The sequence below is a fragment of the Gallus gallus genome, chromosome 3 (assembly GCF_016699485.2).
Source record: "Gallus gallus isolate bGalGal1 chromosome 3, bGalGal1.mat.broiler.GRCg7b, whole genome shotgun sequence".
In the NCBI taxonomy this organism is placed as follows: domain Eukaryota; kingdom Metazoa; phylum Chordata; class Aves; order Galliformes; family Phasianidae; genus Gallus; species Gallus gallus.
The window spans coordinates 771,639-794,005 of NC_052534.1; the positions used below are offsets into that span (position 1 = coordinate 771,639).

General features: G+C 41.7%; 1 long non-coding RNA gene across 4 annotated transcripts in view; it reads right to left on the bottom strand.

Annotated features, from left to right (window-relative positions):
• LOC112532111 overlaps positions 1 to 22,367 on the bottom strand; it is a 191,000-nt gene that overhangs the window by 98,435 nt on the left and 70,198 nt on the right. Inside the window, exon 4 of one of the 4 annotated variants that reach the window (XR_005858956.1) lies at positions 4,063 to 4,152. The exons of the other annotated variants lie outside the window; for them this stretch is intronic. This is a non-coding gene — a long non-coding RNA (uncharacterized LOC112532111). The remainder of the gene's footprint in view (positions 1 to 4,062; positions 4,153 to 22,367) is intronic. 4 annotated transcript variants of the gene reach the window in all.

Here is a 22,367-nt window from a genome sequence, read left to right on the forward strand (position 1 = left end):
TATGAGCTACAAGGGGTATGGTACAGCTATATGAGCAGATGATTCAATTTTTACTTGTTTTGTGAACAGATGCAAAGCTGTTATTTTGCCCCTTTCACACTGCTGCAGTTCACTTTCTTCCCTTACTGCTCAGGACTGAGATTTTGGGCAATTTAGAAGAGAATATTTCAAACCATCCGCCAAGGCTGCAAGATACCCAGATGAAATCTGCAGATGTACAGAGATTGCATGGAGAATTTTAATCAGCTTTCCAAACGATCCATCTTCATACAGTGATTCTTTTTTGCAGGTTTAATAAGTGGTGCTATGCTGTCTGATTCATTTCCAAAGTTTTCCATCTGTTTGCTACAAGTTCTTCCTTCCCAAAAGGAGTAAGAGGGAGAAAACCTTCTTTTAAGAAGTCCTTATTTTTCTTCTAATCCAAGTTTGATGATTTTCATTTCTTCTACCCCCAGCTGCCCCTTCTAAAACACTGTAAGCCTGAAGACATAGGATCAAAGACAGGTTTTCTAGATACCGAAAAGTGCTGACCACCTTTCTTGCTTTAAGTCCTTTCACCAGAAAAAGAACTAAACAATATTCCATTAAGTTGAAATCAAAAAGGAAAGATATGAGCCCAAACAATGAATACTGAGTGTGCAAATCTTATACTGTGCAAATCTAATACTGATCATTAATAATTTTATAATTCATTCTGCCTTGGCAAAAAGACTCTCTCACTCACCAGGCACCCATAGCAGTACCTCAGCAGTGCACCATACTATGGTACTGCACACAGTATCCCATGTCCTCAAAGAGGGGGAGAAGCACTGGGTGTCTTGAACATCAACATGATCAAAGAGATAGGCAGAAATACACACTGTATGTTCTTTCCACTAAAATATTTTTCCCAGGAGGCAATGTATAACTCTCAGACAAGATTTCATCTGAATTTGCAGACAGTGTTTATATTTGTCTAGATTGTTACTGCAGATCTCATTAAAAGAAATGCAGTAATACTTCATTGTCATTCTGACAAATCCTGAGGGAATGCAAATGTCTTGAAGACAAAAACCTTCAGATCAAAGCAAAGGTAGGTCACTGAAGAAATCTGGCTGAGCACTCATGCTCATGACATCACCAAACTTGTGCTAACTCTCTGATGGATAGCAGTGTGGCACTCCTTGATAATTATACAGAGACCTTACCCTTATCTGGATAACTTATCTCTTCCATAAAAGCTGCAAAAGCCAAAACATTGTTGCTGGAGAAGATTTCTAGGATTTGGCCACAAGTCAGCAACGCTTTTGACTGTCCTGTTCTGCTGCTTAACGAGGAACAGCAGAGAAAGATGGCAGGCTTCAAAGGTTGTTCACTCACTGCTTCTCTACTTTTCTCAGCATGCTCTCCTTATGCTAATAAGTTGTCATAGTACTGGAGATCTGAATTCATATACAAATACTGATACGATGCTTATGGTCCCCACAGATGTCGTTAAGAGTATAAAAATATAGCAAAGCATGAGAAATGTCCGTGCAGCAGCAAACGCTGTTCTGTGACCTGCACTTGCCTTCCAAGAAGGATAGTTGCCCCTGTTGACTCCATCCCAACAGTTCATACAAGGCTGGTTAATAACATGGGTGAAAACATTTTGAAGAAGTTTCAAATTTTGCCTGATGTTGAGAACTAGGATAAGTTTATTATTTGCTTATATAAACAGCCTTCCTGAAGTTTAACGTGCGTGAGCAAAGGAAGGCAAGTCAAAGGAAAAAAAAGATAAATGAAAAAAATGCCCACAAATCACTTTCTATTTTAAATCAGGGTGTGTGCTTTTATTAATAGACACGATGAAAAGTCATGAAGTAGGATTGGAGTGGAAGATCCAAGAACAGCAATGATTGCCCTAAGCTACCAGGGGCTGCTGCATCTTTCTGAAGGGGTTCATGAGAAAAGCATCAGCACTAACAGCTGATCGGCTCTAGCAATAGGAAGCACAAAATTACATAAACAGACAGACAAGGGTTCTCAATTCAGGTAAGGATTCCTTCTAGGGAAACACCTTTTGTGTGTCCTGGCAATTACTTTTGAGTATTGAACTGAGGCAGGGCTGGGAACTTGCTTCTGAGTCTGGGGATGTGTAGGCTACCAGCCATCTGCAATCATTTTTGCCTGTTTTCCTAGCTACAGAGAGGTTTAAAGAGTTTAGAGACAGAAAGACAAAAACTAACTGTAAATCACACAAAAAAACCCAAACCCTGCAGTCTCATCAATAAATACATGGGCCTTTCTTTGGGGAAAAATAAGTGTTTCTAGTAGCAACAGCAAATTACTGACGCTGCAACATTTAGCACCAATGGAGATCGAAGCTGGCAACAGCGGGGTTTTGCAGCACCTTCTTAAATAAGATTGACAGTAGACACCAAAAAGCTCTCAGTTGATAAGCTTAAACAAATGATTTCATTCATGAGAAGACTCCTTTCCAGTACAGAATCACTCAAGAATTTCCTTCCTGATAACATCTGTGGATAACAGCAACCTGCACTCCTCCATGCTGCCCTGTTCTCATACACCATGCTAGGCTCTAGGATGTAGGACAGCTGCTGTTTTTAAGTACTATTTTTCCTTCTCTACACCTGTATTCTACTTGCTCTCTTCCCATGTGTATTTCTTTGTTTATCCTCAATCTTCTTCAGAAATAAGCCCAAAACTCTTCAGATTTCTCTCTTCCCAGGACTCTGCAACACCTGGAATTGTCCTAAGTGAAAGCATTACTTCAGGTACGGAACTTTGACTGATTTTTATCTGTGCTTCAAGAGGATTTGGGGCATTCTGTGATAATCCCAAGTTTTAGAAAAATGCAATGAGTAGTACACTCATAAAACAACCCAAACTAAGAAAGAGAAAGCCAGCAGAGTCCCGTTCTATTCTACCTCTTTTAAAACCTCATTCTTGAAGCCTAGGCCATGATGTGTCTCAAAAAGGACTAAAATACTTGTCCCCATGCTTGAACCTGTTGAGAGGGGAGCTCCTGCTGGGAGTGCCAAGACTCTGGGTGAGAGGTACTCCAGAATCTGCATGCAGGGCAGGGAAAGTCACAGCCTTTTTTTCTCCCAAGACAAAGGTCAAGGTATTCAGCTCTAGAAGTGACTTTCACTGTGTAAACTATAATTTCCAATTCAATTGGAGTCTTACTCAATTAAGACCTACAATATTAGCTTGAAGTGGAGAGATCAGATGAAGGTCCCCAAGCAATTACATGAAAAGAAGTCTCACTTACAGCAGCTTTTCTAATAAAACCAGGACTCTATTTTATACCATGTTATTCTCAAGAGAAATTTCCTAAGTAGTGTTCAAAAAGAATTCAACTTATTCACAACCGAGGATCAAGAGCCATTTAGGCTCCGTTTCCCCAAAAACATGAAAGTTGACTTGCTTTATTCTTGAGACTGAAGGGGTGAAGTGTCAGAGAAAGAGAACACCAAATACCCCTAAGCCTCTTCAACATTCACAACTGAAATCAGAATATTTTGTCATTGTCTGCAACTCCTTCTCTAATTTTCCTGAAGACGCCTTAGTAGCGTTACTTCCAAGAAAGTAACTTCCAAGAAAGTAACTCAACGAAACTATTATTAATTTTATTTGTATGGAATGCTATGAGAGTAATATCCCAAAACGGTGGTTTGAAGCAATAATGTTTGTTAATGTTTTTTTTTTTTTTTCCAATCCTCTAATCAGAGGTGAAGCAGCAGGAGAGTCACTTTTTGCATGACTGCTCACAACTGCAAGTCACAATTCATTTGCTCTCATAAGCCATTATTTTGCATGGTTTTCTTTCTAATCAAAAGGCCTGCCAGAATATTTATTAAAATGTGCACAACAGAAATAGGAGGGTACCTGAAGAAATGTGAAAAAGAACAATTTGAAGGATCCATGTAATGATTTTGTTTCGTTTATGTTTTCAAAACATGCTGCAGAGTTTCCTCTCTGTGTGATATAAGGAACTTTTCCTGTAGAGAGCATGAGGCTGTGCAATGATTATATTAAAGGTACTCATTTTAACAGAAAGGGCATTAAAAGAATGACCTGAGATATGAGTCACATGATCTTCAGAGAGGCACGTATGGAACAAATCAGGTTTTCCAAATGCATCAGGAAGAGTTCCTACAAATAGCACTGAAAGAAAAAAAAAAAAACAAACTGAGAATTTCCCTCTGGATTTCTTCTCCACTTTCCTGTTTATGAGACCAATACAGAAGATAGGAAATGTCATCGAAGTCCTTGAGCAGCTTTGCAGGCTAATGCTGTGTAATGAAAACACTATTCTCTGCAACAGATTTAAGCAGTTTGTTTCCCCGTCTGCAGCCATTTCTATGCTTTTTGCTGGTTTTTACAGTCATCAGGTTAGGCATGCACCCAGTTTATGTGCTCATCCAGATATAAGTCGCAACTACACAAAACACCATACATGAAGATTATTAAAGCTTCTCTTAAGACATGCCTTGATTGACGCCTAGATGTTGCATAATGATGTAAAGCTCTCATTTGTGCATTTGTTGCAAGAGAACGAGGGGATAAATTAAGCATCATACTCTTAGCAGTCTGTGTTGGAGCTGTTTTGAACAGCAGTAGAAGAGTCAGAGGCAGAATTTTTGTTCTCCTCAAACCAAATATACAACTCCCACTGGCCAGAAAAATCACTCCTTTCTCATAAGCCTGAACCATAAACAACAATAAAAAGGCAAGCTCCTCATCCAGTGTTATTACTGAAGTAAGGACTGAATTGCTGGTGTGCAGCAAAGCAATAGATAGTGGCTGTAACGGTGTCCTAGCAGAGTCCAGCAACAGGAAAAGGATTCTCACATTTCATGAGATGTCTGATATGACCCTCCTCTGAAGCTCTGCTGAAAAGATAAACGGCTGAAATAGTTCCCAAAACCAAAAATACTAAAAGGCAACAAACCACTATAGCTGAGCCTCTGAAACATTAAAGTACTAACTAAAAGAGGAACCAGATGCCTCAGAAATCCCCCACTGCATTTGAGGAATTTGTTTACGAGCAGTGGTTAAAGTAGCATAAAAATCAATGAACAGTATGAAGAGCCTGATTCACTGCTGAAGCTGAGATTGCCAAGACATAGCTACTACCTAATCTAATAGATAAGCAATAAGCAGAAACACCCATAATGCAAGGCTAACAACTGGTCTAACATATTACAGACAAATAGCATTCATAGATTATTAAATAGTAGGACTACAATGAAGTCCAACTAATCCAACTTTGCATGAGCTGAGGTCTTTGTGTCTTCTGGTTCCACACTGCTGGAGTGGACTAGACATGCCCAGGAAGCCCTCCAAGTAGCTCAGCACTACAAAGACCAGTATATCCCAAAATACTTGAGATAATTTATAGGTTTTTTTAAAACATTGCTATGTTTTGTAATGACATGTTACATTGACTGATTATGAAAACCTTTACTGTTATTTTTCTTAGACACAATTCATTAATTAAGAAACGCATCAAAACCAAAATGCTGGCAGAATCCTTCTGCCTCTTCACAGTCTTACTGGAACTTTCCTTACAGAAATCACTTACACATGGCTCAGAATATAGGTGAAAGAAGAGAGGCAAGAATTAACCTAGTGACATATTCAGTTCTAGTTAAAGGATGAGGTTGTTGCAGATTTAACTAGAAGAGGTGGACACTTTGACCCCATCATTTCTAGTAAGACAGGAATAGTCTAACAGTGGGAGTACTGCATCATAACACATGCTCTATGAATACCAAACAAAAAGCCTAGTACATTATGGGAAATGTTGAGATATGTTTACACAATTAGGAGCAATCACACACATATTTTAGTGTATAGACTAAGACCAATTGTTGCAATTTCCCTTATTTAAATAGCCAGCATTGCTGTGGTGCAATGAGCTCGACTAATACTCACATTAGAGGAGCCTGCCTCAGCTTCTTTCCTAACATTCTCCTTTTTTCCCTATGTGCCTCCATTTAACTCAGAAATTTCAGTAGGTCTTGCCTTGGTTTCAAATTGCAGAGGGAAACAAAAAACCCAAAGAACAACAAACCATCTACTCCAAACCCAACAGTCTGCAGGAGAAATAAAGGAAGGATGAGTCCCTGAGAGGTCTGCAGAAAGTCTGCTTAATACAACATAGCTTCCAGACCTGCTGGTCCTGCAAAAGCAGTTATAACTCAGGTGTCTGTCTACGAATATGATACTGAAGAACACAAGGTGAAGCTGTGCTCTCAGTTAGATCCATATTCTCCTCCAAGCCATGTGGGTCACATGGGAATAAATAAGACTGTAGTTTATTTATTCTAAATAAAGCAGGCCGAAGAGCTGAAGCTAGGTAACTGAAAGTGTTTCCAAGCACTTGGCATCAAATGTAAGGAAAGAACAGAGTGTGTATTGCCAGCAGCAGCAAAATTCACATGGGGAATATCACGGGGAAGCTAAATGCTTGTGCAGTTTACTGCTAGAACAGGAATTCAGTACAATTATACTCTGAGCATCTCAGATGCATTCAGTTTTCTCCTGACATGGTTTGCTTTCCTTACTGGGGTTTTACAGATACTATCAGTAGGCAGATTAATAAGAACAACTCTTGTAAAATTGATATAGTGCTTCATCTGGAGTTACAGAGAGTTCAACCTGTCTTCATAAAACTAACCTGTAAAAATCATTACCACATTCAAGAAAAAAAAAAAAACAACAACTGCTTTTCATGTTAAGATTTCTGAACTTTGTGCTGCGGGGATTAAAGCATCAATGTTTTATTAACAAGAAACAGTAGGAAGGAAAGAGGGGGAACTTGTTTAGCAGACATATTAAAAGAAGTATTGATGGATAAACACATCATTGTGTTTTTGAAAGCACACACAAGGTTTTTTTTGACAGAAGGGACATACCATCACTTTAGCAAATGCTTTCATAGGCACTTGACTGCAAGTGCCTTTAACACTACACTGCCTGTCTTCCCCATCCACTGTAGTTATGGCAGGTAGACACATCTATTTCCAGTAAATACCTGGTGAGCTCAAGCAGAACTTAACAAACATGGAGCTCATTGACCTGAAGGTGCCTCAGTGAAGACTTACTCTTTTCTTGTGAGATCTGGTGAAGAATCATAGCCCAAACATAAGTTGCTTGCAGAGCTTGGCCCTTCAAAGTGCCCCTAAAATATATCAATATTCCTTCTCAGAAGGAACTGTTCTTTAATAAACTCATCAGATATATCAAGAGTGATATAGTGAAGAGCGTAGCAGCCAGCTCTACGGAAATACTGTGAACATTTCTAATCCCAAAGTCATGCTATTACTTATTACCTGTTTTCAGAAGTTGTTTTTACTGTGTTTTCAGTTCCAATTTCAGATATCTGTGAAATAGATCTTTGCTTAATGGATGCCTAAATCCTTCTGGAGCCTTGATAAACTTAAAGAAATAGCAGCCACTTGTCACTCTGGACTTCTGCAGGGCATAGTCAGTTCCACAGAGGCTGAACTGTCTATCAGGTGGATTTAAAGGCAGTTAGCTTTCCATCTGCTTCCACGTAAAAGATAGTGTACTAGTTACCCATTACCAATACAGCTAGCACATGCCTTTGGAATTATTCCTCATTTGTCATTACCACTGTCTGTACTGTAGGTCAATTATTGTTTCTTACTGTTCTTTTAGTTAGTTAAAACAAATACAGGAAAGCAGACCATCCACAAATACTGCTACCCTACTGTATAAGAGATATAAACTGCTTGATCTATCAAAGCAGATATCAACTACATTGATATCATCTTTCAATACTACCACCTGAAGGTCTGCAACAGCTTCCAGCATCATTTCTTAACTATCATGAATCAAAACATTAATATTTACTGTTCTTTCCCATCTTGCATCTACAGACTTGTTAGCATCGAGCTAAACACAGAATGCTGCTTTATGTGTTTAACCTCAAGTTCTGCAATTCAGAGAAGCATTGCTAACTCATGGGGCATTTGAACAGCTATTAATTTTTACAGCAAACTTTGAAGCTACTGTCACATGCTGACAGTTGTCTCTGCTAGTTGGTAGAGAACAGTCTAGCTTGAATTTTTTAAATCCAGGAACTTAACTGAAGGCCATGGTCTGACTGGATGGGCAAATTTAGGCAAGGAGGCTCTAGAGGAAAGAGAGAAATAGACTTGTAAAATATATGTCCCTCCTCTCAGTTGCAGAGAGACCTCATAAGGATTAGAATCCCACCACAGATATCTTAGTCAAATATCTTATTTGTATAGGAAGAGGAAATACCTTCGTGTTCTCCACTCTGAATCTTTAACAGAGCCTTTCACTTCCCACAGGATTCATCTTGCTCCCCATGCTAGACAAAGACCATATGATATTTGCAGTTCAGATCAATTAGTAGCCCCGCTTATTCTTTGGGACAGAAGTGATTTATTAAGTCAATTTTCAGAAGCTGTGTGTGGGTACAGATGTGACCCATTTTTGAGCCATTGCCTTCTAGTCTGATGAAGAAGTGCTGCAGTTCTGGAAAGCGTTTGTTAGGAACTATGTATCATCTGCTTATTTGTAATAAAAATTCTAATGTATGTTTGAAAAATATTAATACACAGTCAGCATTGTTTCATACAGTTTGTGATGCATGTCAACTGGGAAGCACTCAACTACTAAATTTCCACCACTGATCTTAAGCATGCTGATACTCCTCATGTAGAGGGACTCCTTAGTGAGGCTTGATTAGCACTCTTGTTCTTACTCACTTCATTCTGCTTCCAAAGAAGCAAAATTGCTTCTGACAGGTTCTTAAGTATTTGCAAGTAGGCCAATAGTTATAAACAGAATGAAGAGCTGAACTCACCCAACTGGTAAAGGGGATGTCTGGCTATACATAATTTCTTCCCAGGAAGCAGACCATATCCAAGAGATGCTCTCCCTACAGTGGCTGACCCCTATGTGATCCCAGGGTAGTTCCACCTCAGGTCCAACCCTTCAGGTCACGTATTGAGCACAGGTGCAAACAATGTGCCTGTGCTCCCTGGGCCACCTTCACCAGGTGCTCAATCACCAGTTCAAGACATGAACAAATAGTTCCTCTACATTCCACCCCTTCAAAGTGTGAACCATGATTGGGCACATTTGGACGTGAGCCTACACATTGCAATTACAATATATATACCATCAACAGTTCCCATACAGAATATGCAGAAGTCTGTAAATCTTGTGCATGCAGTCTTTGTAGCTGTTGCAGGGTCACACACAAGTTTCATAGTTGTTGCAGGATTTATTCAGTCTTGCAGAATGTCCAATTTTTAGTTTGAGAAAGTCCACCACCAGCTGCCATTGACGAGCTGGATGGTATGAGGACTTCAGTAATACTGGAGCATATCAGAGTTCATTGATGTTGCTCCTGCTGATGGTCTAGCGGGCCACAGATCTCAGGAGGAGTAAAACAAATGTCTAACTGGTACCAGAACAGGCAAGTCTGCCCTCCAAGGTAAAATACATGCAATATTGTGGTCCTGGGTCAATATTTCTGCCTGGCTGTATATACCACACTCTTTGTTCTGATACTGATGATTGTATCAGGAACCAGAGGGGAGGTGACACAATTCTGCAACTCTTCCTTCAATGGCGAAGAGGACAAACAGCTGCATTGTCCCATACAGGTCACCCAGTGCACCACCATTTGGGCTTGTACCACCCCTGTTTTAGGAATAAGGGCCAGATCTTCCACCCACCCTTGAATAGGAGGCATTGTTTTTACTATTACCTCTGCTGTCTGTGTTATTGGTTCAACTACCTGCAGTGCAGAATAGGTAACCAATAACTGCATCTCAAACGTACTGAACCATACCTGAGACCAAAAACCAATCAGGGTCCCAAGAGAACCCAGGCGCTGCCACAATCACCAGCTGAACCCTTCCTGAGTCACATGGGCATCCAGTTTGGTGAGGAGAATTTAACTGTTGCCAGTTTCTCAAGAGGAAGCAAAGAGAAGTCTGGAACATACAGTATGGTATGGCTGGTGGGTACTTAGGGTTTCCTTCAAATGAAAAAGCATTAGGAAAGCATGGAAGTGGGGCATAAAGACCACACCATCAGCGAGAGGAAAGGAAGATACAACCTCTAAAGCATTATGATTAAAATGAACTACCTTGCTTCTATGGAACATGTTTCATCTTTGAGTCTCATCAGGCATTGCTAGTAATAAATGCACAGAGGAGCTGAAACAGCTCTTAGAATCGTAGAATCATAGAATCCTCAGAGTTGGAAGGGACCTGTAAAGGTCATCTAGTCCAACTCCCATGCAATGAACAGGGACATCCACAGCTAGATCAGGTTGCTCAGAGCCTGGTCCAGCCTGGACTGGTGCAAGAAGGCCTACATTGTTGTAAGAGATAAGAAGAGATGCAAAAAGAACATGCTCAGATGTAGAAGGTGGGGATTTGGGTCTGGAGACAACTCTGTGGATTGGTATGACTAGGTAAGCCAGAGGAGAAAATACATAGTGTGGACATTAGATGCTGGCATCTTTCCTGAATATCACCCCCTGTGGTGTAATGTATGCTGCTATTTGTATAAGTCACATAGAGCAAACAGCAAAGAGAAATTCCTTATAGAGAAACCACTCAGCAGTACTGTCCATCCCATGTGCTCTGTGAAGCAAAAGCCCTAGAAGAATCTAGCATGAAAGTTTATAATGAAACTCTGCCTTGTCATTCATTTGCATGTGTGAGCTGACTTAATATCATACAAGCTGATACTTGATGTCTTTTGACTATGCAAGATGTTCTTAGAGTGGAAGCCTCTCTGTTACATGCATATGCTCATTTTGTGTAAAGAGCCCTCCTTTTATTTCATCTTCCCTGAACTGCACTAAGCAGACTTATGAGTGAGAATCCTGAAATGTTATCGACAGGCAGTAATGTCAGTAGGCCCAAAGCTAAACAAACTGCACAGTGAAACTAACAGGTAACAGGTAGTTAGCATTTTTATGTAAAGGTCCACGTATTGCTGTGAATTTGGCCTTTCAGCCAGTGAGGTCTCAGGCAGCAGGCAGAAGTGCTCTGCAGAATCCAGTGCTGTTAATGCTTCCTCCGAGATGGAACCCTTTTCATGAAGAAATTTAAACAACAAATAGGAAGCACAATGCAAGATGAGGAAGCAAGTTTGCATGAGCAGACCTTGAATACGGTGTTTATATCTATTTCTGCATTAAGTAGAGCAGAAGGTTTTGTCAGCTGTTGATTCTAGCTTTAAAAAATGAAACATCACTGCCCTCTTCTGTAACACAAGGGAGTTGTATCTTTCAGCTACCTAAATGCCTTAACAGAGAGGGAGATGACACTGGCACATTGAACTTGCCCTAAATATTAACCAAAAGGTATTGATTCATTTCTCCACAGTTATCTTTATGCCAGTTACTGGTCTTGAAGATCCTGATAAAAATCTGCCTTCAAAGGGTGCAAATAATGAACAAATACACCGGAATTTACAGACTACCAATTTGTGTGTGAGACAGAATCAGGTCAATTTCTGTATTTATTAAAAAGCTTTCAGAATGCTGCTACACACTGTGAAATGTCATCTGGGGCTATTGTCTGAAATGAACTAAATTCTCCCCACAGTTTGCACTGAAATGATGGGCAAAGTTGTTATTGACTTTTCTACACTTTAAGGAAAGTGGAAAACCAGTGGCTGGAAAAATGTCAAGGAAGAACCAGAATGCAATCACCCAGTCCTTCATGTCAGCTGCAAATCGTCCCATCTTAGTTTAAAGTCTCCTTGTGCAAGGTTTAGAAATCTGATGCATATTCATCCTGCTCTTGTACAGTAGCTCTCCAAGGAAAGCACCCTTTGTTCTGCCTGCGTTACCACATCCATCACACAGGACTGCTCCTCTCGTTCAGCTTCAGCCTGTTTGCGGAGCACGTCCTTGCAGTGACACAGTGTGGCTGCCCAACCAGCAGGAGAGAGCAGGGTGAGGCCGGGCTAAGCGGAGCTAAGAGCACTACTTATGGTTGAATTGAGGCTGTAGCTTTCAAGCTTTCCTCGTGTACAAACCTCTCTATCTTCTGCCATCTCCTGCAAATTGAATCTTGTCTGTCCCAGACGTTTTTCCCAGAGCCTTTCCAGGACTTTTTTCTGCAGGGTGACATCTAGGCTACAATCAGTGCACTCTCAAGCCTCACTTCTCCTGAAAGCAAATCTTGTGCTTGACACACTGAAGGTTCCCTCATGCGAGTTGTTTAAAATAGACTTGAAATCTAAAAATATTTTTGCTCCTGGAAGCAGGCAGCATTGCCCATATAGTTTGAAACTCTGGATTGCAGATTTCCCTGCAGTGTCAAGGGAGATTATTTCTCTGGGAGAAATCTGACCTTCTGTCAGGAGTGCTTGAAAAGAATAGATCTAGCAATGTTTCTTACAGTGCTAGAAATCTCACCTTCTTTCCCAGCATGCACTTGTGTGCTGCTGGAGAGATGAGAAAAGAGGTAGGACATAAAATGATTAGCAGATTAATACAAGGAGATGCAGAGTTAAATAAACACACTGTGCTGGGACATTCCTCATGCAGCACAGCCCTGCAAGCCAGAGCTGATTTATGCAGAAGATAAACACAGAGATAAATTCTGAAAGCTGAGAATCACAGAGTCATTTAGGTGAAAGAGACCTCTAGGACCATCTAATCCAACCATCAACCCATAACCCAAGATCATTTACCTGGTGCCTGGAATGATGTTTGCTGGTAGGTCTCACTTGAATCAAAGGGGGAAACAGATCCTATCCCAGGAGCTGGCAGGGCTATTTGAGAGGGCTTTAAAGAAGGTATGAAGGGGGGAGGGGATAAAATCAGGCCTGCTAGAGATGAGCCTAGGGGAACAATGACAGGACTGGGGGTAGGCAAGGGGCTCAGTTGAAGTGCATCTACACCAATGCACACAGCATGGGCAACAAACAGGTGGAGATGGAAGCCATTGTGCTAACTATGACTTAGTTGCCATTACAGAAACATGATGGGATCGCTCCCACAATTGGAGTGGGTGGCTATATGCTCATAATCAGACCAGCTGTCTTGGGGAACTCCACCCCCTAATCTGGAAGTCTTGGATGGGGAGGAGAATATACCCCCCGTGATTTAGGTGGAAACACTTTCTTCTCCAAGAAAGTAGTCAGGTGCTGGAATGGGCTGCCCAGGGGAGGTGGTGGAGTCACCAACCCTGGAGGTGTTCAAAAAATATTTAAATGTTGTACTGGAGGGACATGGTTTAGTGGGAAATACTGGTGATAGGTGGACAGTTGGACTGATCTTAGAGGTCTTTTCCTACCTTGGTGATTCTATGATTTAAATTTAGCAGAGCAGCAGGTACTCCCATACCCACACTAAGCCATTGTATGTCTGACTCTCAAACCAGCAGCATTAGGGACATGATCAAAAGGCCAAAACTGTTCTGGGACCACCCTAAGCATTAGGAAAGGATTGCTTCCTTTTTTCTGAGTGTCCTGTTAAAAGGAAAGTATGTCCACAGCATTCTTTGAATGCAACAACTGCTGTCAAATATATGAGCTTTCTCTCATAGTCTTTGTGCTTCTTGTGTGTGTATCCAACTGGAGCTCCCCCTCTGAAATTTCTTCAGAAGGTCTTGCACCAACTGTAGAGGGTGCTGAGTCAATTTCTACACAGTATGAAATACACAGAACATAGACTATGACACTGAAAATCTATTTGATAGCCTGCTGCCCAGAATTTCATTGTGTTTTCAACTGAAATAAAAAGCAGAAGTAATGTTCAAAGCCACCACAGCCTCACTTCATTCCTGAGGAGCTGAGGACTGTCTGTGCTAAGATGCTCTTACCCACTTCTTCCATAGCTGCTCTCAGCAAACATGTCAGAAATGTTCAGAGCTGTGCTTTTTTTCTTTCTTTTTTTGAGCTCAAGTCCTCTCAAATGAATTAATCAAGTTTTTCAATGAGAGTTTGGCTTCTTCCATATGAATACAAATTATGGATGAACATTGCAGTCCTCAAATATCTCTCTGTAAATAATCTCACAAGAGAAGAGGTGGAGTTTATGAACTAGAGACTGATTAACTCTCAAATAAATTAGGCAGCAGTGGTGCAGGAAGAAAAGTGAAATATGAGCTAAATAATGATCAGGAAGACAAGACTGGAGCATAAGTGCAATTTGTACAATGCACAAATGGCTCCCACCATGTGGTGCCTGCAAAGACAGGGAGTGAAGGTGACCCTTTCCACCGCTGCACATGCCAGCAAGGTGATGGGAGATTACTAGTTTTGAAGTCTCCATCAGTGGATGAAGTCAAGCACAAAGTGCCCTTTTTTCCTCTTCCACAACCACAGACTGTGGCAATGGAGCACACTGCTGACACAACTCAGGCCAGGTACCAAAGCACTATGTTGTGCATAGGATGACTAACACTGCTGAGATCCAGGGAATGAGGTGCTTGCAGGAAGCCTGCAGTGATGCGGCTCAGCCCCAGCTGTGTGTTTCTGATCTCCCCAGTGCATTCCCAAAGCAGCTTTGTACGGATCACTGCCCCCATCTTTCTATGCAACTGTCTCAGAAATCATTCCCCAGCTACCCCTTAGTATCTCTAGGTGTCCAGCAAGGGGAGAAGAGCCTTCTGTGCAAAAGTGCAATCCCAGTAAAGGCAGTTCCTGCTCCAGCTCTGTGCATGCACTATGGCTCAGATGGGTTTCAGTGAGGAGCAGTGCCAGAATGGCACTGATCCATGGCTGTATAAGCATTTACGGTTGTCCCGTGCTGAGAGTGGCTTGTCACATGGGCACCTGATGTAGGCATGAATCAGGAATCTTCCCATTTAAATCTAGGCACTTACTGTATCATCCAATAATGCAAACGGCCCTAACAAGGAAGCCAGTGAATGCACAGTGCATCAATCCCATGTCCAACACAGAACTGTTTTGAATTTCCCACTTAAAGAAGTGATGTACGTAAATTGAAAAGAGTACTTCAGCTGTGATGCTGGCCAAGTCACTAGGCAATTAAATAATGCGCTGTCAGTCACATCTGCAGCATGTGCAAGTGGCTTTCATGGCAATTTTCCATGCACACAATAAACCACTGAGCAAACAAGCTCCACTCCCCAAGGAAGTTACAAAACAAGCAGAGACAGAAGCAAAGCAATGGGCTGCTGAGCAAGACTCGGAGGATGTCAAGAAGTGGCCCTTTAGAAAATCTGCCCATTTAGACTGTAATTAACCACATGCTTCACTTCATCATGACACAAAATCCCAGTAAAGTGCATGAAGAAACCGTTATCAACATGAGATAATTGGAAACACTTTATCAGTGTGTTCCAGTGAAACTGCCATTTCATGGGAGCTGAAATATCTTACAGGGACTACAGATCGTACCGTTTTGAAGGGCTCAGGCCAAACTCTCTTCTAGATAGAGCAGATTTGGCATCTTCCATCCAAAGAGACCCAGGTAGCTTTGTGGCAGTACTTTAAATATATATCTATATCATTTTGTTTTAATTTTAGTCTGGAATAAAAATAATTCTGCAAATCATGAAAGTTGCTGCAAAACAGAATAGTTATTTCTCCTGCCAAGTACGATATCAAAGCCATGCAGCCAAGTATCACGCATCACTGAGCAGTTTTCACATATTCCATAAATCCTTATTACACCGATCTATGCACAAACACTGACTCAGGAATGCACTTAAAGGTACTCCTTTGAAGTCGGCGTCCCAGCTGCACTCGGGCAAGGAGGCGTGAGCAGCGGCTTGGCGAGGTGTGGGGCGGGCACTGTGGGATGCTGAGGCAAGACAAACAAGATGGCAAAGTATGTTTGTCAGCCTGGTGATCTGATTTCTCACTCAGAGGACTGCATGGAAATAATGGGTCAGGGGTTCACAGATTTAACAGCAGTTACTGCATTTCTTTCTTGCCCAGGACAAAGGCGCCTGCAGTGGTTTCAAAGCAAGAGATGTGTTGGCCAGGAATCCTTATCTCTGTGATTTTCAAAATGTTTGTGCATCAGAGCACATGCTTAATTTTTTTTTTTTTATTTCAGGGCCTTTGTTTCACAACATATATCATAGCATAAGCTTCTTACACGTCTTAGCAGGGGTTAGGATCAGGTGTGACCTGACAGCTGCCATGGTGCATGTAGGAACCAATGTTAAGGGTTTTAGAGCAATATAAAATGAGGCTGGCTGCTTTGATGCACTGCTTCTGTCCAGGTATTTTCATTTATAAAGCTTAGTGTGGAGTCCCTGAAACTCATCAAGTTCTTTTTGCTCCAGAAGTTTCTGGAAAGATTAAGTGATGCAGTTTCTTTCTGAATCCCCGTGAAAGGGTGAGTTCTGCAGCAGAACAGGACGAGACAGCACTATCCTGGGAAGTGAGAGATATGCAAATGTAGGCAGAGAAATAACTATTTGGATATATGTTACACACGGAGGAAATGGTGAGGTTTGATGCTCAGCATTTCAGCAGCTGAAATTCTTACACATTCTTACACTTCTTACAGTTCATATTACAAATACTGCCCGTTCTGATGTATAACTCACACCATATTCCCAGCACAAGACAAGCCTTTTGCTTCATTTGCACCAAGGAAAGGATTTCCAAAACACGTTGTTGCTCAGGTGGATTTTGTACGGGGAGTGACACACTGGGCTGAAAATCTGCATTCCTACAGCAACCTACGGACCTCATCACAGATCTTTAAATACCCAGCAGATGGCATGAACTCCTCCCCAGTAGGCCATTGCTTAAATCACCTAAGTTGCTCCCTGCACACAGTTGTGCATGTTTATATATGCTTCATCCCATATCCACAGGTCACCTTCACAGAAGGCCACCAGGGCGGCAGATTTTGGCCACAGCCTTGTTCTCCTCCCCATATGTCTCCCTGAGAGCAGGAAGTGCTGCAGCTCATGTTCAGAGAGCTGTGGCTAAGGGGCTTTTCAGCGCCTTCCTGCAGCTTCAGTGCTTAGCTGAACTGCCACATCTGTGCTAGCTGTATGTAAATACAGTTGTTGGGTTCCTTGATGCATTCTTTATCCCGTGCAAAATACAGCAGAAATCAGAAATGTCTGAGAAAATTATGTTCTATTTCACTACAGACTTCAAAAAGTCTGTTCTTGTTCTTGTGCCCTTCTTCCACACACAAATGAACTTACTGCAGGATTCCAGCGAGTTCAAGAGGAGCCTATCAAAAATCCTCAATCAGAAGGATCTAAGAAAAGTGTTTCAGGAGCTCACATATTTTTTTTTTCTTTTTATTTATTTTGCAGATTTCTAACTGACTGATCCTATGAAAAATATCAAAGCAGCACATGAAGTTCCCACTGAAATAATTTTAAAATTGCTCTCCAAAATTGTAGCCTTTAGGGAAAAGACCCTGCAAACCTCAAAAACAAGCAAGGAACTGAGCAGAAGAGCATCATCTCACATCAAAGCCACTGATGAACTGTTTCCCTACGTGCTTTACTAGGTTCTGCAAACAGCCACTGCGAATGCTTTTCCACTCTTAGTTATTTGTTTGAAGATAACCTTTAGTTGCATGAAGACAACGCAGAAATATTCTTACAATGCCATCTTTGCTGCAAAGAAATTGTACATGCATGAGAACACAACATTCCAGCGTGGCAGTTGCTTATAAAATAAACCCTTCCATTAGCAGGAGGTTTTCTGTGCTCACTTGAGCAAATTCCAAGCAATCCCTGTTAGACTTATGAACCCATGGGGCACTTTGGTTATTTTCCATCCTGTTAGTCTCATTCTTTTGCACTGATGAATGACAACTCCTACACAAATGCCTGTGTTACTCCAGCTCTCTCTGATGGGCAGCGCTGCAGCTGAAAAGCAGAGCCAGATATCCTCTGGCAGTTTTCAGTTTGCTGCAATTAGAGAGATGTTTTTCATTGCTGGCAGCGGCCAGCCAGCTGCTGGGTGAACAGTGCCTCTGATCGACATCAGGTTCTGCATTGTCCTCATGAAAAACATCCTGGGAAAAAAAACAAAACAAAACAAAACAGTGGCTCTGAATCACAATGATTTCTGTTGTCTGCCCAAAGACAACAAAGAGATGCAATCTACCTCATTTTTTGGCTCCTTTCCCTCAAAATTACAGCAAGGATCCACTTATCTTGAAAAGCTATCAGGCTGCCTTTGGAAAGAACCCAAGCCCAACACACCTGTCAAGTGAGGGGAAAGCGGGTCACCCAGCTTTGATGGGACAGGTTTCTCTGAGACTCATGGCGAAAGGTGGGGACAGTGTCTTAAAAGTCATCAAATCAGCAGAGCTTGTCAAATTCTCATTGCTTATGACAGCTGTGATTTCGGAAAGCCCACAACCAAATAAGTGACGGTGTAGGCCACAACCAAAGGCAGGATCCTAATACTGCATCACATATTCACACAGAGAGATGGACGGAGTTGCTCACCTGTTACTTCTGTTGAGGGGACAGCAGATCTCAGACCAGATTTTCCAAAGGGACTTAATCTTTGTCCAGAATGCATTTCTGATTGCTGAATGGCCGAGCCCTAATCTCTAAATTTGAGTATTTTTGTACACTCTGTGAGAACATATGCCTGAAAGAATCTACAAAAGAGCACGATTGCAGAGAATTATTTAATATGATGGAAAAGAGAGTCCTCTAGTGGCCTATGATTGTCATAATATTAAGAGCAGTCAACAATTTAGGGGAGAAAGTGCATGACCTCAAATATGACCTCATAAGAAAGAAATCTCAGTCTAAAGCTAAATATAATCAGGGCAGATTTCCCCCATGGATGCTCATGGCAGCACCCACTGTTTTCCTAGACCAAACCAGCAAATGTCCCAGTATTACCTATCATTTCTGCATGTTAGAAAGATCTCAGGCAGCTGTTACAGAAAAAAGCTTTCTTCATCCATGTATCTGATTCTGCTGTACCATACACGAGCCATACTGACATAAAATATTGAAAAAAATATTTCCAAGAAGTTAAATAGGCAGCTAAAAGGAAACAGAGCTTTATTAGAATTGCTTGAAGAATTTAAGAATATAAATACCCAAACAGTATTTTGGCAGTTTGAATGAATGGTTTTCTAGACGAGCAAAGAATCAATGAGCTTCCATTGTCTGCATCCCAGCAGCAGGTGCAGATCCCAGTCCTGGACCCAGGCTGGACTGTACTGCAAGGAAACAAAACTGGCCCTTCCCATGTCAGTTTTTGTTCTGGGGTTGCAGTGGGAAACACCACTGAGTGAAGGCAGCTCCACTGGCAGTCCCAGGACGTTGGTAAAATAAACACTGAAACTTCCATGGGCATCCTGACTAAGCAGTTTTGCAAGTGACTGCAGTTTTTCACTTGGATATTCTCTTTGTAAGTAATGGTGAAAGAAATAATGAAGTATTTGCAGTTTTAACAGGGCTTCACATGGTGCTGGCAGTCGATCTTGTAGTAATGAAGGGCAGATTCAAAGAGGAGTGCTGGTATTTGAGACAAGGGCTTTAAGTCTGACAAGAGAAATGAAATTTGAATAGAATATACGTAACATCTTCTGAACACATCCAAGTGAAAGGCTTGGAGGAAAAAAGGAAAAGATGGGATAGTGGGGAGTGTAAAGAAGGCCCGGGGTACAGATGTGCTGGCAGAGGCAGCTGCTGGCTGCCTGGGGCAGGCTGACACGACAGGATTATAGGTCTGCAGAAGAAAACAACACAGTAACGTGCTGCAGTAGGTAGGTGACATGGGTAGGGATGTGTTGGTGCCAGTTCTGCAGCTGTTTTTATTCGAACCAAAAGTTCACCCGTGTCTACAAAGTGCATAAAATCAACCCATTTTCTATAGATGATAAGATTTCTTAGAATTTTCAGTAAATATTCAAACAATACAGCCTTCCTAAATCATACAACATGTATCCTGACATCTGCCTTACACACTCCAGGATCTTCAGCAATCCTTTGGCAAAGGCACACAGCCAACCATAAAAATGTGGCAAACAGAAGTTTCTAAGAAAGATTTGTGTGGTCTTTGTACCAGACGGTTCCCAGCACTGTCTTTAAAGGCTTATCTCAGGAAAACACTTGGAAAAATCTGTTCTCCCTTAAAAGAACCCCATCAATAAGAGCTACAGGGGTCATCTGTCACGACCATCAGCTTCCCTCTCCCTCCAACATACCTCTGCAGAGTTACAGCATTAGTTGATAAGTTCCATATGTAAAAATCCCAGGGTCAAACAGCACCTGGTCATATTTCTAGATGGTATCTTCCAACCTCTACCCCTACATCTGACGTTTCTTCTCAGTGCTGGCATGGCTTTTATCAGCTCTACCAAGTGTATTTCAGGCACTTGTCAAAAAAAGTACTTCTGAACTTAGTGACAGATGTAAAATAACGTTTGAAAAGATTCCATCCTTCATACGGCGGGGGAAATTGTTTGCTCTGAACATGCTGTCAGCCTCAAACAGGGTGATGGGTTACTGCAGAGTACTCAAACCTGTATTTTGTTTCATATTTTGACAAGTGCAAAAGGATTCCAAAACACTGGAAGCTGTTCTGTGTCTGAATCAATGCAGAACACAAACCAAACAAGCCTGCAGAGATACAACTTGGGAGGTAATTTAAGACACCACTGACAAACAGGCAGAGATGAACAATAATCTAGGGAAAATATACTAGGAGAAAGATTGACCTCTGTGTAGCAAGTGCAGGAATCCATTAAGCTTCATAAGGGCAGATGTCCCTTACTGTTTCTGCATCATGTGTGGCCACCAGTGTGTCAAACAGACTCCTTTCCATTCTAAATGGGAATGTATGCATGCAAAAGCGCAAAATTATGAGCAGGATTGTTCTGTCATCACCACCACAAACTCCCAAAGGGACAACAGTGGTCTGAGTTGTGATGAGTCAGAAAGCGAGTCGTTTCTTACCATGTTGAGATACAGTTTTTGGGGCTGGTTTGCAGAGGACAACTTTTGCTTTTGAAGTTTTGAAGTATCTGACCAGGGGACAGAGGACTAATGCTTCATTGATTGGTCTGCCAGGACGTCCTACAGAAAGCAGGTGATGCCTTTTATGAACCGTGAGTCCAGTGGAGATGATGGATGTGACTGAAGCATTCTCATTGTGGACAAAATCATCATCATTTCAACCAGACACAGATCACATTAGAAAGAAACCTCAATCAGTGATAGTCCTGATTATTTACTAATAGCAGTAGATGTACTGAACCACCTTTTCACGAAGGCAGTTGAGAATGTATAATTGGAGCATTCTCTACTATCGTGGACCTTTTCTGTATCAGTCATTTAATACACGTAAGTGGCCAGGAAGAGAGATTCATCTGATTTTGTTGGCCATGGAACTGTCCCTAGTGACTGCTACAGAGCACCTCTCTGCTAAAGGCACTGCGAATCCCAGCAGAGCGGACGTGCGGCTATCCAGGGATAATGGCAATGCTGTCCACGTGCAGTCCTTCCCACAGAGCCAGGCGTGAGGTCTCTCTTGTCTGTTTGCTCTTTAAAAGGCATTTGGCGAGGTAAGGTATCTGAGAATAGATCAATAGCCTCAATACAGAGCGTGCATTGATCAAGCACAGCTCTTGACCTCTTTTCTGCCACGTTAATGTTGCTATTTTTCAAGTGACTGGCCAAAGGGCCTGGAAAAATAAACTGTTCTTGTATTCTACAAAAGAACAAGTCTGTGAAAAGAAACTAGATTTGATGGGTTTTGAGCTAGTCAGATCTCCACATCAGACTGGCAGTCACTTTTCTACCCACATTTCTAATGGCACCAGATAGAGTTTATCATGTTCAGCTGTGCTGGTGTTTTCCTACGGACAAGGCATGCCACTTCTCACCATTAGAACACTTTCCTGCCTTCTGAGAGGAGTCAAGGAGGACACTGAGATAGTGCAGGAAGCATACGGCCCTATCCGAGTAAGAAAAATAGTTTTCTAGTTTCAACACTCTGAAGAGGTATGACTGGAAATGTCAAGTGCATTTTACAGTGATGGCTATGAGAAACAAATGTGCTCAGTGCTCTATGACACACAGCTGCTACTTGTATTTGTGTTATCCAGTGTGGTTATTTGCCATCTGAGCTTCTGCAGCTCACAGCTCCTAGCTGTGCAATCGCCTGCCTACTACCATTCAGACCATAACCTTTGCCACACCTCACTTTCCCTTTTGAACAGACTGTTTCTACCACTAACTCAGCCTATCTCAGTAAAAGCAGAAGGCAAAAGGAGTGAGATACCTCCCTTGGTCTGGAGAATCCTTCCCTGGCGAGCCTCCAGGATGCAAAGCTACTGAAATAAACCCAACAGGTGATTACTTCAATACAAATAATGGATTTATATGGGTTTAAAACCCAACATCTGCCTG